The following is a 13,124-nucleotide window of genomic DNA, read 5'->3' as shown; positions in this document are numbered from 1 at the left end:
AAAAATTAAAATATAAAATCGAAATAAGATGGTATGGAGATTATGATATAGACATTTATTTGGTATTAATTATAATTAAATATATATTACCAAATAATTATTACATATTTCTAAATGTACCATGCATTTTTCTGCCTTTCTCTTGCGAGTTTTTTTAGGATAATTAGGGTACGCACTGACATGTAATTTTTAGTCGGCCGGCTATTTAGTTGCAAAAGTGAAAACAATTAATACATTCTTATGGAGCCAATCGGCCCAATATTTGATTACATTGCGTAGCCTTAGGCTATGCGCTGACAGACAATTTTTAATCGGCCGACTATTTAGTTGCATATTTGTAATATTAGTTACAATCCTTATGGAGCCGCGCTCACACACAATCAAATAGTCGGCCGATCGACTTCATAAGTAGGTATACTGTTTTCACTTTTGCAACTAAATAATCGGTCGACTAAAAATTACAGGTCAGCGCATAGGCTTATTGTATCGAATTTCCCTTCACAGTATCCATACGTATTATTTAAAATCATAACTCATGGAATTCAAAGTGTCTTGTTTTTCAAATTAATATATTTTTTTTTTTAGAAAATATGCGATAATTGTTTTGAGTAGTGTACCTCTTAATTTTAAAAAATATATATTTATAAAAAAAAGTTGGAGGCGCCGGGTATCGATCCCGGTACCTCTCGCATGCTAAGCGAGCGCTCTACCATCTGAGCTACGCCCCCCGATGGTACACTTAAAATTATTTCGTACTTTCACAAGACAAAACAAATATTAATTATTATAAAAAATATATTTAAATAAAAAAGGTTTGGAGGCGCCGGGTATCGATCCCGGTACCTCTCGCATGCTAAGCGAGCGCTCTACCATCTGAGCTACGCCCCCCGATATCTAAATATAAAAACACCAAAATTCAACAATCTCGTAGCCTAGTTTTTGACCGTGCCATTAAAACGGTCTTCAATATTGAGTAACATAAGGTGTGGTCAGATTAAAAAACAAGACAGATACATTTCTCCTTCGTTTTAAATTTTTATAAGAACCGGTATTCAGCGATCTACTTATTTCACTGAACTTATCTGCTATTAAGTCCATCGAAAAAAAATAACTTACAGGGTGGTCCATCAGTGCGAAGAAATCCAAAATCTTCGTTGTTGTTGAAGATATGAAAACAAGTTTTATACAAATGTTGCATGCTTTATAAAGGAACATATCGTAAAAATATTTCGTTGTATACATGGTGTCCCAAAAAAAGATATAATAAAGTTTTAGTTTTTTTTTTAAATTTCACCCTCAATATTTCTGTACAGATTTGGATTCAGCATAAAATTCTGCTATAGTACGCTATTTTAGTTTCCATCACTATGAGGTGTTGCCTAACCTAACCTATCCTAACATTTACTGAAATTTTGGTAAAAAATACTATAACCGAAAAGTGGTTAAAAACTATATTATAGGTTATATTATATAGGTTACCTATATTATATAGGTTAAAAAGCTATATTTTCCTAAAGGCCAAGGATAGTATATTATTTTCCTTTCGATCCAGAATTACAAAATGAACATTTTTTTTGTATTTGAAGTATTTATAAATTTTTAGCGGTTTTGCAGATATTTGCTGTATTGTATTACATATGGGGGTTTCAATGGTAAAAAACAGACAAAGATCATTAGATGGCTTTGATAAAAACTTCTGGTGAAAGAGCCCATATATGTAATATAATACCGCAAACATCTGTGAAACCGCTAAAAAAATTAAAATACTTTAAATAGAAAAAAGTTTATTTCTTAATTCTCCCGCTATCTAAAAGAAAATCAATATACAAGGTGTTGCATTTAAAAATTGAGATATAGTATTCTTAATATTGCGATGTTGGCGACGCAATAAAAATTACCCTGTATAAGATAATATAAATTTGTTTTCGCGGGTTTATTTTGTTATCCTTGATGTTTAAGAAAATATAACTAAGCCTTAATAAAGTTGAATTCACTCTAGTTTTTAACCACTTTTGTTATATAGTGTTTTTAACCAAAATTTCAGTAAATATGAAATAGAATGGTAACACTGCATAGTTCTGGAAATAAAAATAACCTACTATATGCAGAATTTTATGCTGAATCATATGTACAGAAAAATTGAGGGTGCAATTTAAAAAGCCTTAAACTTTATCATAACGTTTTTTGGCACACTTTGTATACAACTAAATATTTTTAGGATATAACCCTCTATAAACCATGCAACATTTGTTTTTTCATATCTTCGACAACAACGACGATATTGTACTTCCTCACACTAACAGGCCACCCTGTATATTAAGTCTAGTATACAATAGGATATATCAATTATTTGAATTATTTTTTAGACAAAAAACAATTTACACTAGACCTGTTCGGTGTTGAAATTTGAACACCGGTGTTAGGGGTTGATGACCACCGGTGTTTCAATCGTACACCGACACCGGTGTTTATCTCAACACCAGTGTTCATTTCAGCACCGGTGTTTGTCTCGACACCGGTGTTCTAGATGACACCGGTGTTTATATCAACACCGATGTTTATCTCAACACCGGTATCGTGATAAACACCGGTGTCGGTGTCGATGTCGATGGTGCCGTTTGTTTGTTTTTTTTTAGTTTTTTTAATGTAATATTTTGACTCGTATTTTTTAGTTTATAGTTGTTTATCTGACGCCTCCACTTTATTTTAGTGATTAGTCTGGCAAAAAAATTATATTTAAATGTGAAAGCTTTAAGATAAAGTTGATGCACTTTAATAAACGATAAAAATAAGCACCGATACAACATTATCATTATCAGGTTTATTTTGAACTTATTAATTAACATTATTTCTTCTTTAACCCGTTTATCAAACACCGGTGTCGATATCAAAACCAGATTCGAGATGAACACCGGTGTCCAGACCAACACCGGTGTCGAGATGAACACCGGTGTTGCAGATGAACACCGGTATCGAAATGAACGCCGGTGTCGGTATCAACACCAGTGTCGGTGTCATCACCGGATAGCCTATATTTAGCCACCGGTGTCAGCCCTACACCGGTGTTAAAACGGTGTTCCGGTGTTTGGAACAGGCCTAATTTACACATTTTAGAAAAGCAGTGTTTAAACTTAACAAATAACATGAAATATGGTTATGGGGATTTCCTTGACAAAAATTTTATTAATAAAAAATTTTGATGATAAATCGCATGATAAAAATATACCACCAGTAACAACAAACAGTTCAGAACATAAAAAAGTTACTGATAGAAAAAACCAATAATGCATAAAAGAAAAAGCAGATCCTAGTGAATATAAAATAAGAATGAAATATCAATATAAAATATCTAGTGAATTTTAAAAATGACCTTAATGAAGAATGAATATTAAAGAATAGACAGAAAATAGTAAGGCGGGTCGTAAATTTAAAAAAATAATAAAAAGTCACAATATTAGAAAATAAATAATTAAAATATTTCCCGGTCAAACTAGCGCGTCTTTTATAACAATGTACGGCAAGAAAATAAATATAAGAAGACCCTAATTTAAATTCAAAAGTATAAGCCGAGAATCGTAATTGCGTCTCGGTGCGGAACATTCAAAATTCACAGAAAGATTTAATGCATCCCAAAATTTATTAAAAGCTACAGAGTAAAGGAAAAAAAAGATCGCCCAGACTTTGCGTCCGTCCAATAAAGAACTTCCTTGTGGTAAAATTTTCCCTATTTGAATAGAGAATTTCCGCTACCGGAAATTTTATTTTGTTGACTAAATATGATGCAACATTAGTAACAATCTTAATAACAAATAATACAGGTAATAATACAAATATGAATCAAGACTATTATTGGCGGGGAGAGTTCACAACAAACAGCAATCCATTCTTTATAAACGAGATGTAAAAAAATGTAGTATTAAGTAACTGAGTATGCCCAAGAACAACAAAAAATATGTTTTCTACGATCGTGCAAAAAGTAGCTATTTTTGCACTAGCTACTCTATTAAAAGTCAATTTTTTACAATTTTTTAGTGTAAAAATTAACTTATTTTGCCATTAAAAAAAACATCTTGACATTATTAATGACGAGTTTAACTAAAGAGAAAAAAATTGTACCTTGATTTTGTTATTCCAAATGATTCATTTATTTAAAATTTCTTTACATATTTTATAATTCCACTAATGATACTAAAATCGATGCATCGTAACATTTAAACGCAAATATCTTGAAAACCGCTGACCGTTTCGAACTAAACGAACAGAGCTGGAAGCTCACAGAAAACTTAAGTATTTTTTGACTTAAATCATTTTAATGACTTAAGACTTAAGTCATTTGATTTTAAGTCATCTTTTCGAAAGCTGACTTAAGACTTAAAATTTAAGTCTTTTTCAAAATGACTTGTGATTTAAATCTTTATTCCGAAATAGAAAAAGATTTAAGTCTTTTTAGAAAACATTATTGGTAGGTAATAAATTAAAATTTAACACTTTGTCACAATTTAATAATTCATTTTCGTAAATCAGTATACAGAACAGTGTTTTTGAGCACGGTTTAATTATTTATTTATAAAATATCAGAAACGTATAGATTTCAAAATACTGTTATCCAAGAAGTAACAAACGAAGAACAATATGATAAGCCCATATAAAGGTGCATTTTACGTTTTGACTTTACAAAAATATGTAGGACTCCTTAATATTCATTTCAAATGTGTTTAAAATATACTGATGTATACTGGATACCTTTAACGAATTTAAATATCGTCAAAAAATAATCATATTATTGATTTTTTTTTGTCTGTTTTGACGCTATTGATAACAACCGATATTTTTTTTTTCTGGCATCGATCACCAGGATCATTAGCCATACACAACTTGTATGTTAATAATGCAATTACAGGGATCTATCTCAATATCCTCAAAGAGTTCACTCTTACAAAGACAATTCAAAATTTAAAAATCAACATTGACATAAATATTACAAGTTGGGTGACAAAGGATCAAAAAACTAAACACAAAAAAAAGTAGAGATACAAAAAACAAACAACAAGAAAATAGATAATTATTTACATCACAGTATCACAGTTAGATTAGAGTATCACAGGCAAGTATCACAGTTGGTTGTATATATTAATGTCTTTCATAAAGTTCAAAATATTTTTAATTTTTTCTTGTTCGGTTAAATTTTCTGGAATTTCACCACGTAATACTGAATCTACTTCTTTCTATCGTATATTGAGGACATTCACATATAATGTGAGTTACTGTCAACTCAACATCACAGACTATGCACATTGGAGGTATTTCTCTTTTAAGCAGATATGCATGAGTCACCGCAGTATGCCCAATACGAAGACGATGCACTCTGGATTCATCCGCTCGTTCTAGTGCAAGATGTAAGGATGGTGTTGACGGATCCTGTTTTATTGCGCGAAGCTTTGACGGTTTACCTGCCCACTCATCCGGCCATTCCCTTTCTGTTCTTTTATGTAGTAGAACTTTAAGATCATGTTTAGTAATATAAGGGAAATCGATGGTATCTCCTCTAGCAGCTTCCTGAGCAGCTTCATCTGCCATTGTGTTGCCAAGTATATTAGTGTGGCTTGGGACCCATACAAACGTGAGTTTGTTTCCCTTTTTGCTGCACTCTTGAATAAGCGTCTGAATTTTTTGTTTTAGAGGATCATGGTCAAATATGTCATTAATTTTAGACACGATCTCTAAAGAGTCAGAAACAATTAAAACTCTTGTTTAATTACACTCCTCTATGACATAGGATTTTGCCATCTGGAAAGCCTTCCAGATGGCAAAATGTTCCGTGAAGAAAGCTGATGCTTCATGTCTCAAAGTCCATTGGAAAGCCGACCCGTTGGTTATAATTGCACATCCAGCACCAGTTTGTGTTTTGGAGTCAGTATAAATATAAGTCAGTATAAATATAATTTTTGCCATCAGTATAAATAACAATTTTTTCGTTGTACTGGTCTAGTATTTTCTGAAACTTTTGTTGGTATATTTCAGGCGATGTGTCTTGACGTTTTAGTTTATTCAGGTCTAATATTACTCCAGTTTCAGGTATTAGCCATGGAGGATTTTCATAAGGGATTTCATTGATTGTCATAGGCAGATGATCTTCTATATGACGGTATAGCGTTGTTTCTCTCACTATATGGCTAGAATTTGCCAATGCCGAAGTGAGGTAGGATTGCGCTAGCTTCCTCCTACTATATTTAAGGGGATCTATTCCCGCTTCAGCACATAGGCTAGTCGCGGGGCTTGTGTAAAAAGCTCCAAGAGCTTGCCTTAAACATGCATTTTGTACTCGGTCCAGGAGCTGTAAGGTTGATTTGCAAGCAGTAGAGTATACCACCGAGCCATGACCTTCGAATGAACTAAGGTTTTATAGAGTTGGGTAAGTATTTCCGTAGTTGCCCCCCATGTGGTATGGGAGAGACACTTAATAAGATTTAGAACCTTCTTGCGCCGTAACACTAATCCATTTATATGTGATTTCCATGTAAGTTTTTCATCAAATATAAAGCCTAGAAATTTGGTTTCAGTTCTAAGTTCAAGAAGACAATTGTCCATGAAAAGCAGTGGACGATAGTGGGGCCGACGCAATTTGCAGAAATGCACCACATGGCTGTTTGCTTGGATAGTTTAAAGCTTTTTGCTTGGATAGATAACACTAGCATTTTTAACAACTTGGTTTATGGCATCTTGTAGATATCTACTGCTTTCTCCAACAGTTTTTGTGGCACAGGTTATAACAAGGTCATCAACATATATACATTTTTTAACATTTTTATTCATTCCTTCAACTAGATCATTGATTGCTATTAGAAACAGATTCTTGCTGAGTGTTGAAAGTGAGTGTCCCCTGGGGGACACCATTTTCCAATGTCTTTGTTGTAGAGAGAACACTTCCCAGACGTACCCTAAAAGTCCTTCCTGTTAAAAATGATGTGATAAGTATGGGTAAGTTTCCACGAAAACCCCATTTGTGTATCTTACTCATAATTCCAAATCTCCAGGTCAAGTCAAATGCCTTTTCTATGTCAAAGAATACAGTTGTTGTACAGTTTCTATGTCAAAGAAAACACAACCGATAAATTATAATATTATTATTTATAATAGTATATTATTTATATATATTTATTATAATAGTATACAGCACTAAAATTAGATCAATATTAAGTGCATAATTATATTAATTATAATTAATATAATTATAATAATTATTATTATTATTTATAATAGTTTAGTATTTATGTACTAAATTAATTCCAAAGGGACCAGAACACACAACCAGAGAATGAAGACCACTCCAATATTTTAGGTAGGCATAATTTATTTACAACTTTGAAAAAAAAGGCATAGTTATAACTTAAAAAATTGTCATGTAAATTGGATTACCTTCTGGTTAGCTTGCACTAAAATTAGATCAACTGACCTATTTATTGATTTCTCTCACGAACTTGCACTAGATATTATTACGTCCGTATGTCGCTATATTGTTTACTCAAGTACATTTTTCTTCGAAAAAAAATCAAACACGGAAAAATATGAAATCAACCTTTAACTAATTTAGTATGAAGACTATACACGGTCCAATTCGGTTGGAAAATATGGATACATGCATAAATGTACCGGCTCTATCTTAATATCAAACTGCTAACAAGATTTAAATCGATGGAGCAGCCCCATATTCATCATCCATTATCCATAGACTTCTAACCTATTTTTGACACATCGTTTGGCCACCAAACAAAAAAAATCTTCGCGGACAGCCAAGAAGCGCTTAAGGCACTAGGTTAGGATATACTAACACGACATTGTAAGCTGAATAGACATCTAAACCTAATGGGATTGATAGATGAAAGCAAGGGTTCTGTCAATCTGAAGAAATGACAGAACACATTTTATGTCGGTGCGACTGCCTGGCAAATGTGCGGTTCCCGGTAATAGACAATGATAGGCTATTGCCAAAGAGCTAGTAACTTCAATTACTGTAACTCCATGTTGGACACAATGGATCTGTAAGGTCGAAGTGATTAACCCCCCTCCCACTCATTCATTCAACTCCATGTCGCTAGACTTTATGAAAAGGATAGGACTGGAGAATGTAACCTGAGGATCAGAAGTGAGACCAAAATAGATCTGGATAGGTCCCAATGGATCACGCCGATGCCACCTCGAAGAACCTACCTATATATTTTCGACCGTAGACCATATTCTATATTGCTAATTCTCATATATGTAATAGAGAATATAACTACATAAAGCTCTCATCCAGATCGCGGCCCTCAGCTTTTGCCATAAAATTAACGTGTTTTATAGTCGATAAAAAGATACATAGGCACATTAAATAATATACGGGCGAATCAGTGGCCGGTCATTGATTTTCTATACGACCTGGAAGTAATGCATCAGTTCAGGTTCAGTAAAAGCTGGTAAAACTTCATTTTTCCCATTTTAATCATCTAATATTTATAGATAAAAAGTGTTATTAGATACTTGGTAGTTAAAACTGATCGAGGCAAATAAAAATCATCAAAAAAGCGTCAAGTAAGTAATGCCGCCCCTATAAAATCAAAGAAAGCTAAAAAATTTGGTGTTTTATTAAAACCTGGTAATTCAAGCTAACCACTAATAATACTTTATAGTATAAAGTTTATACTGTAAAGAAAATTGATAACTGTATTAAAAATTGAATGTTTAATTTGCAATTTGCATTATACGGGGTGAGTCTTAAATAAGTGGAAATATTTTCAGGGCTGGTAGATCTCGATAAAAGAAACACATGTTTCTTTACCCTTTTTGGCTATTCTTTACCGTTTTTGGCTTTAGCGTTAAATGCTTACAACTTCGACTGTGATTGCGTTCCTCATTTTTTTTTTTTTTTTTTTTTTTTTGATAAATATCTACAAAAGTTCATTAAAACATGTGTCATCCATTCTGAGGTAGTTTTTAAGGTCATCTATCGCGCTATTCTTAATTTTCGCACTAACTTCATATGAGATAATATATCACGTTGTAACACAACCAATCTCCCAAACAGCCTACCACGAATATGTATAGGTAGCCATAAAATATGCAGATGCATATTATATGGATATACATGGTTGGTTGTTTGGGCTTTCACCCAAAAACGCGTTTTAATCTTTGTAATTAGCTCTTGCAATACTAACAAAAGCACGAGAAGTGCCGCTAGCTTTTTTTCCTAGCGTTATTATTTAAAAACATTTTTCACTTCAGTGAGTGTAAGAAAGATCATTCGATTAAAACTGACGATATGTCTGTGTGTGTGGTGAAAGGCACAGTTTTCCTGTGGTTAAAAAACAGTCAGCCAAAACTGAAGACCGTATCGTTCGACGGAACTGCATTGTGTGTGGCCTGATAAAGTTTCTTCTCAGATCTTCAGTTCAGATCGTACAGTCCTAGAACTGCCGGCGAACTGTATGTGAAGGGGCACCTTAAGAAATTATACCGTGGGAAAATTTGCGGTAAACAGGCAGTTCTAAAAAGTTTTCTAAAATATACAGGAAAATTTAAAAGAAAAAGCAGGATTCTCAACATCTTTTTTTCCGAAAAAAAAACTCATAGTAGTGTTCCTGGAGTCGAAATATACCACCCTTAAAAATATTTATTATTTCATTTATTTACTTACTTCGACTCACCCTGTATAGTGCTAATAGTTGCACTGCACACATGCTCAGAAAGAAGGATAATGTGTTCTGAATCCCTATTCTCATTTTTTTTCTTTTTTTTTTGTTCTAAACTATCTTAAATATCTCATTTTTCTCAAGAATAAAAATACAAGGAAATTTAGAAAAAAAAATTAAAAAGTAACCGATTGATTTGCCTATTTTCCACCTATTATGCGCTCATTATAAATTCCCGACACTTTCTGGTTTTTACTCGTTTATTCTCGTTAATTCCCGTTCATTCTCAAAGGTCCCATTAAATTTATATCTCCGAAACTAAAGTTCCAAAAAAGTTCGTAATATATCTAGAAATTCATTTACCCACTAGTAGTTATAAAAAGCATTTTTGGTAAACTCTGTCTCTAATAGTTTCTGAAAAATAAAATTATTTTTTTTAAAAAGGTCCGATTAAATTTATATCTCCGAAACTAAAGTTCCAAAAAAATTCGTAATATATCTAGAAATTCATTTGCCCACTAGTAGTTATAAAAAGCGTTTTTGGTAAACTCTGTCTCTAATAGTTTCTGAAAAATAAAATTATTGTTTTTAAAAAGGTCCGATTAAATTTATATCTCCGAAACTAAAGTTCCAAAAAAATTCGTAATATATCTAGAAATTCATTTACCCACTAGTAGTTATAAAAAGCATTTTTGGTAAACTCTGTCCCTAATAGTTTCTGAAAAATAAAATTAATATTTTTAAAAAGGTCCAGTATCCATTGTATGTTAAACCAAATTGAAATTTGACTCGAAAAGTTATACAGGGTGAGGCAAAATTAATATGCAGTATTAGTCACTTTTAAAACTTACTCTTTTATTTTAAATGGAACACCCAGTATATTTTCCGGTGTTCAATGGGGAATTTATATATCTTCAAAATATTATTAACTACCCCTCAGAGAAAGATCTTCCTAGATATTTTATTTTTTATTATTATGCGTCAGTGGATCCATTTTATTTGAAAAAATCTAGGTGACTGTGTGATATATCTTTTGTTAATTTAACAAAAATTAAAGATTCTAGAGTAAAAAACTCAACGGTAATCAAACGATACACGTTTAAAACATATTTTAAATTAAATGCTCAAAATGCTTTCTTCCCTGTTAACTGCATAAAAGGGTTGTCTTTCCAAAAGGATCTTTTCATTTTAAAAGGCATATGTGGAGTTCTACCTCGAAAAGCAGCTACAATAATTTCTCTCATGTTGTGGACAATAGTAGGTGGAGTTTTGTAAACACTGTCTTTAACATGTCCCCATAAAAAAACAGACCATATAAAATCAGGAGCATCTAAGTATTCTATTAATTAGTGAATGCACACTGCATTTTAAAGTATTTTAAAGAGACATGAATTCTCCATTGAATATCGGAATAATAAACTGGGTGTTCCATTTAAAATAAAAGAGCAACATGCTTTTAAAAGTGACCAATGTTCAATTTAATTTTGTCTCACCCTGTATAACTTTTTGGATCAAGTTTTAATTTGATTTATAGTACAATAGTTAACTACATATTAGGCTATACGGAGTAAATTTCAATTTAGGTAGCTTTTGTTTGTAATTTTTTGGCCACTTAAAGGGAACTTATACGATAATAGAAAATACGAAGTGAATCGATACAGAAAACGGTGTTTTATTGATTATTAAATAAGCAGAAAATTGTTTGGTATTTTTTCTTATAAGAGACATTGTGATTTTAACTGATTTATCTCTCTCATTAATTTGATTAAAAACCTTTAATTTTAACTGTTTCACAATCATAAAACAGCTACTACAATTAGATTATTAGAAAAATATATAATTAAAAAATTAAATAGAAGAGCAGTTTTTTATAGATTAAAGATTTATCTGATTTAAATTCATATCAGCCATTACGTTCTGTCTGTTTATGGATGCTGTAATTTTTGTATTGAGAAATATCTCATAAAGAATGTGAATATTCCTACTAAGTCCCATTTCTAATTCTTTACGAGAATATTATGACCGGCAAACTCAATTAACGGTCCTGCCATAACAAATACTTTTTGATTTGAAAAGTTTGGCCATTTTTCAGTGCATATTAATAAAATAAATTTCCCTTATCTACGTCAGTGAGTTAAGAAGCTCTTAACTCACCTTTTTGAGTAAGTTAAGAGCTTCTTAACTCACTCATTTTCATTACCGCACTCCTTGTTTAGATGACTACCAAAGAGAAAAAAGTATTTTGTAAAACATTTATTTTGCACTAAATTGGAAAAATATGTTATGAGTACCTTTTCATTTCCATATCCATAAATTTCCCTTATCTACGTCAGTGAGTTAAGAAGCTCTTAACTCACGCATTTTGAGTGAGTTAAGAGCTTCTTAACTCACGCATTTTCATTACCGCACTCCTTGTTTAGATGACTACCAAAGAGAAAAAAGTATTTTGTAAAACATTTATTTTGCACTAAATTGGAAAAATATGTTATGAGTACCTTTTCATTTCCATAGCCATAAATTTCCCTTATCTACGTCAGTGAGTTAAGAAGCTCTTAACTCACGCATTTTGAGTGAGTTAAGAGCTTCTTAACTCACGCATTTTCATTACCGCACTCCTTGTTTAGATGACTACCAAAGAGAAAAAAGTATTTTGTAAAACATTTATTTTGCACTAAATTGGAAAAATATGATATGAGTACCTTTTCATTTCCATAGTTGCGTACTTTTTTTTCGGTGCACCATTTTTCATACTTAGAGTACCTATGCATATTCATACTACTGTTTCGATCTTGCTGGAAGCAATCCAGAAATGGCTCTGAATGCCTCTTCTTCAATGTCAAAGGGAATACTTTCCGAATAGCTCATTTTTTAAACTAGTGACATGAATATTATTTACTGCCATATTGACACTGCCATGCATGGTTTGGTTGGTTTAAAAAAAAATTAAGATACTTTCACACACGTATCTTAATGATGCTGTTAACTCGCTTGTATCGTAAATATCTATTAAAATATTGATCTATTCTTATTACCAATCTAAAATATTTGTTTTTCTTTAATCTTATGCATAATTACATGATTGCAAGAGACTTGATTAACTGACTGCCTCAACTTTTTCAATTATTTTTTGCGATATGATTTATATATTTTCTGCATTATATTCAATATGAAATTTTGACCAATTATATTCGTTTCTTTAAAATCACTGCTATTTTAATAAAGATTATATTATCTCTTAATTTTTATCAATTATAGTCCAAGAAACTAGGCCTTCAAATACGAAATTTCGGTAAAAACTTGAATTTTTGATATAATTGATTTGAAATTTGAAATGCGATTTTTTTAAATTCACCCCCGAAAAGGGGTGGAATAAATAATTAGTGATTTTTTCAAAATTTCGGAGAAACAGTAAGGACTAAAAAAAAGTTCAAATATAAGTTGTAGACCGTTAAATACCCT

The 13,124-nt window shown here is 31.8% G+C and overlaps 1 protein-coding gene and 2 non-coding genes across 8 annotated transcripts in view; all 3 read right to left on the bottom strand.

The window, feature by feature from the left end:
- Window positions 1-13,124, bottom strand: part of LOC115877005 (liprin-alpha-1) — a 374,919-nt gene that overhangs the window by 289,704 nt on the left and 72,091 nt on the right. The gene's annotated exons all lie outside the window — the stretch shown is intronic.
- Trnaa-agc lies at window positions 656-728 on the bottom strand. Its single transcript has one exon. It is a non-coding gene; the product is annotated as a tRNA-Ala (tRNA).
- Window positions 816-888, bottom strand: Trnaa-agc. The gene has a single exon. It is a non-coding gene; the product is annotated as a tRNA-Ala (tRNA).

This window comes from Sitophilus oryzae, unplaced genomic scaffold, assembly GCF_002938485.1.
Source record: "Sitophilus oryzae breed Bouriz unplaced genomic scaffold, Soryzae_2.0 scaffold_1442_pilon_pilon, whole genome shotgun sequence".
Classification (NCBI taxonomy): domain Eukaryota; kingdom Metazoa; phylum Arthropoda; class Insecta; order Coleoptera; family Curculionidae; genus Sitophilus; species Sitophilus oryzae.
The sequence above is the reverse complement of the archived record's forward strand: the minus strand, read 5'-3'. Positions and strand labels throughout refer to the sequence as shown.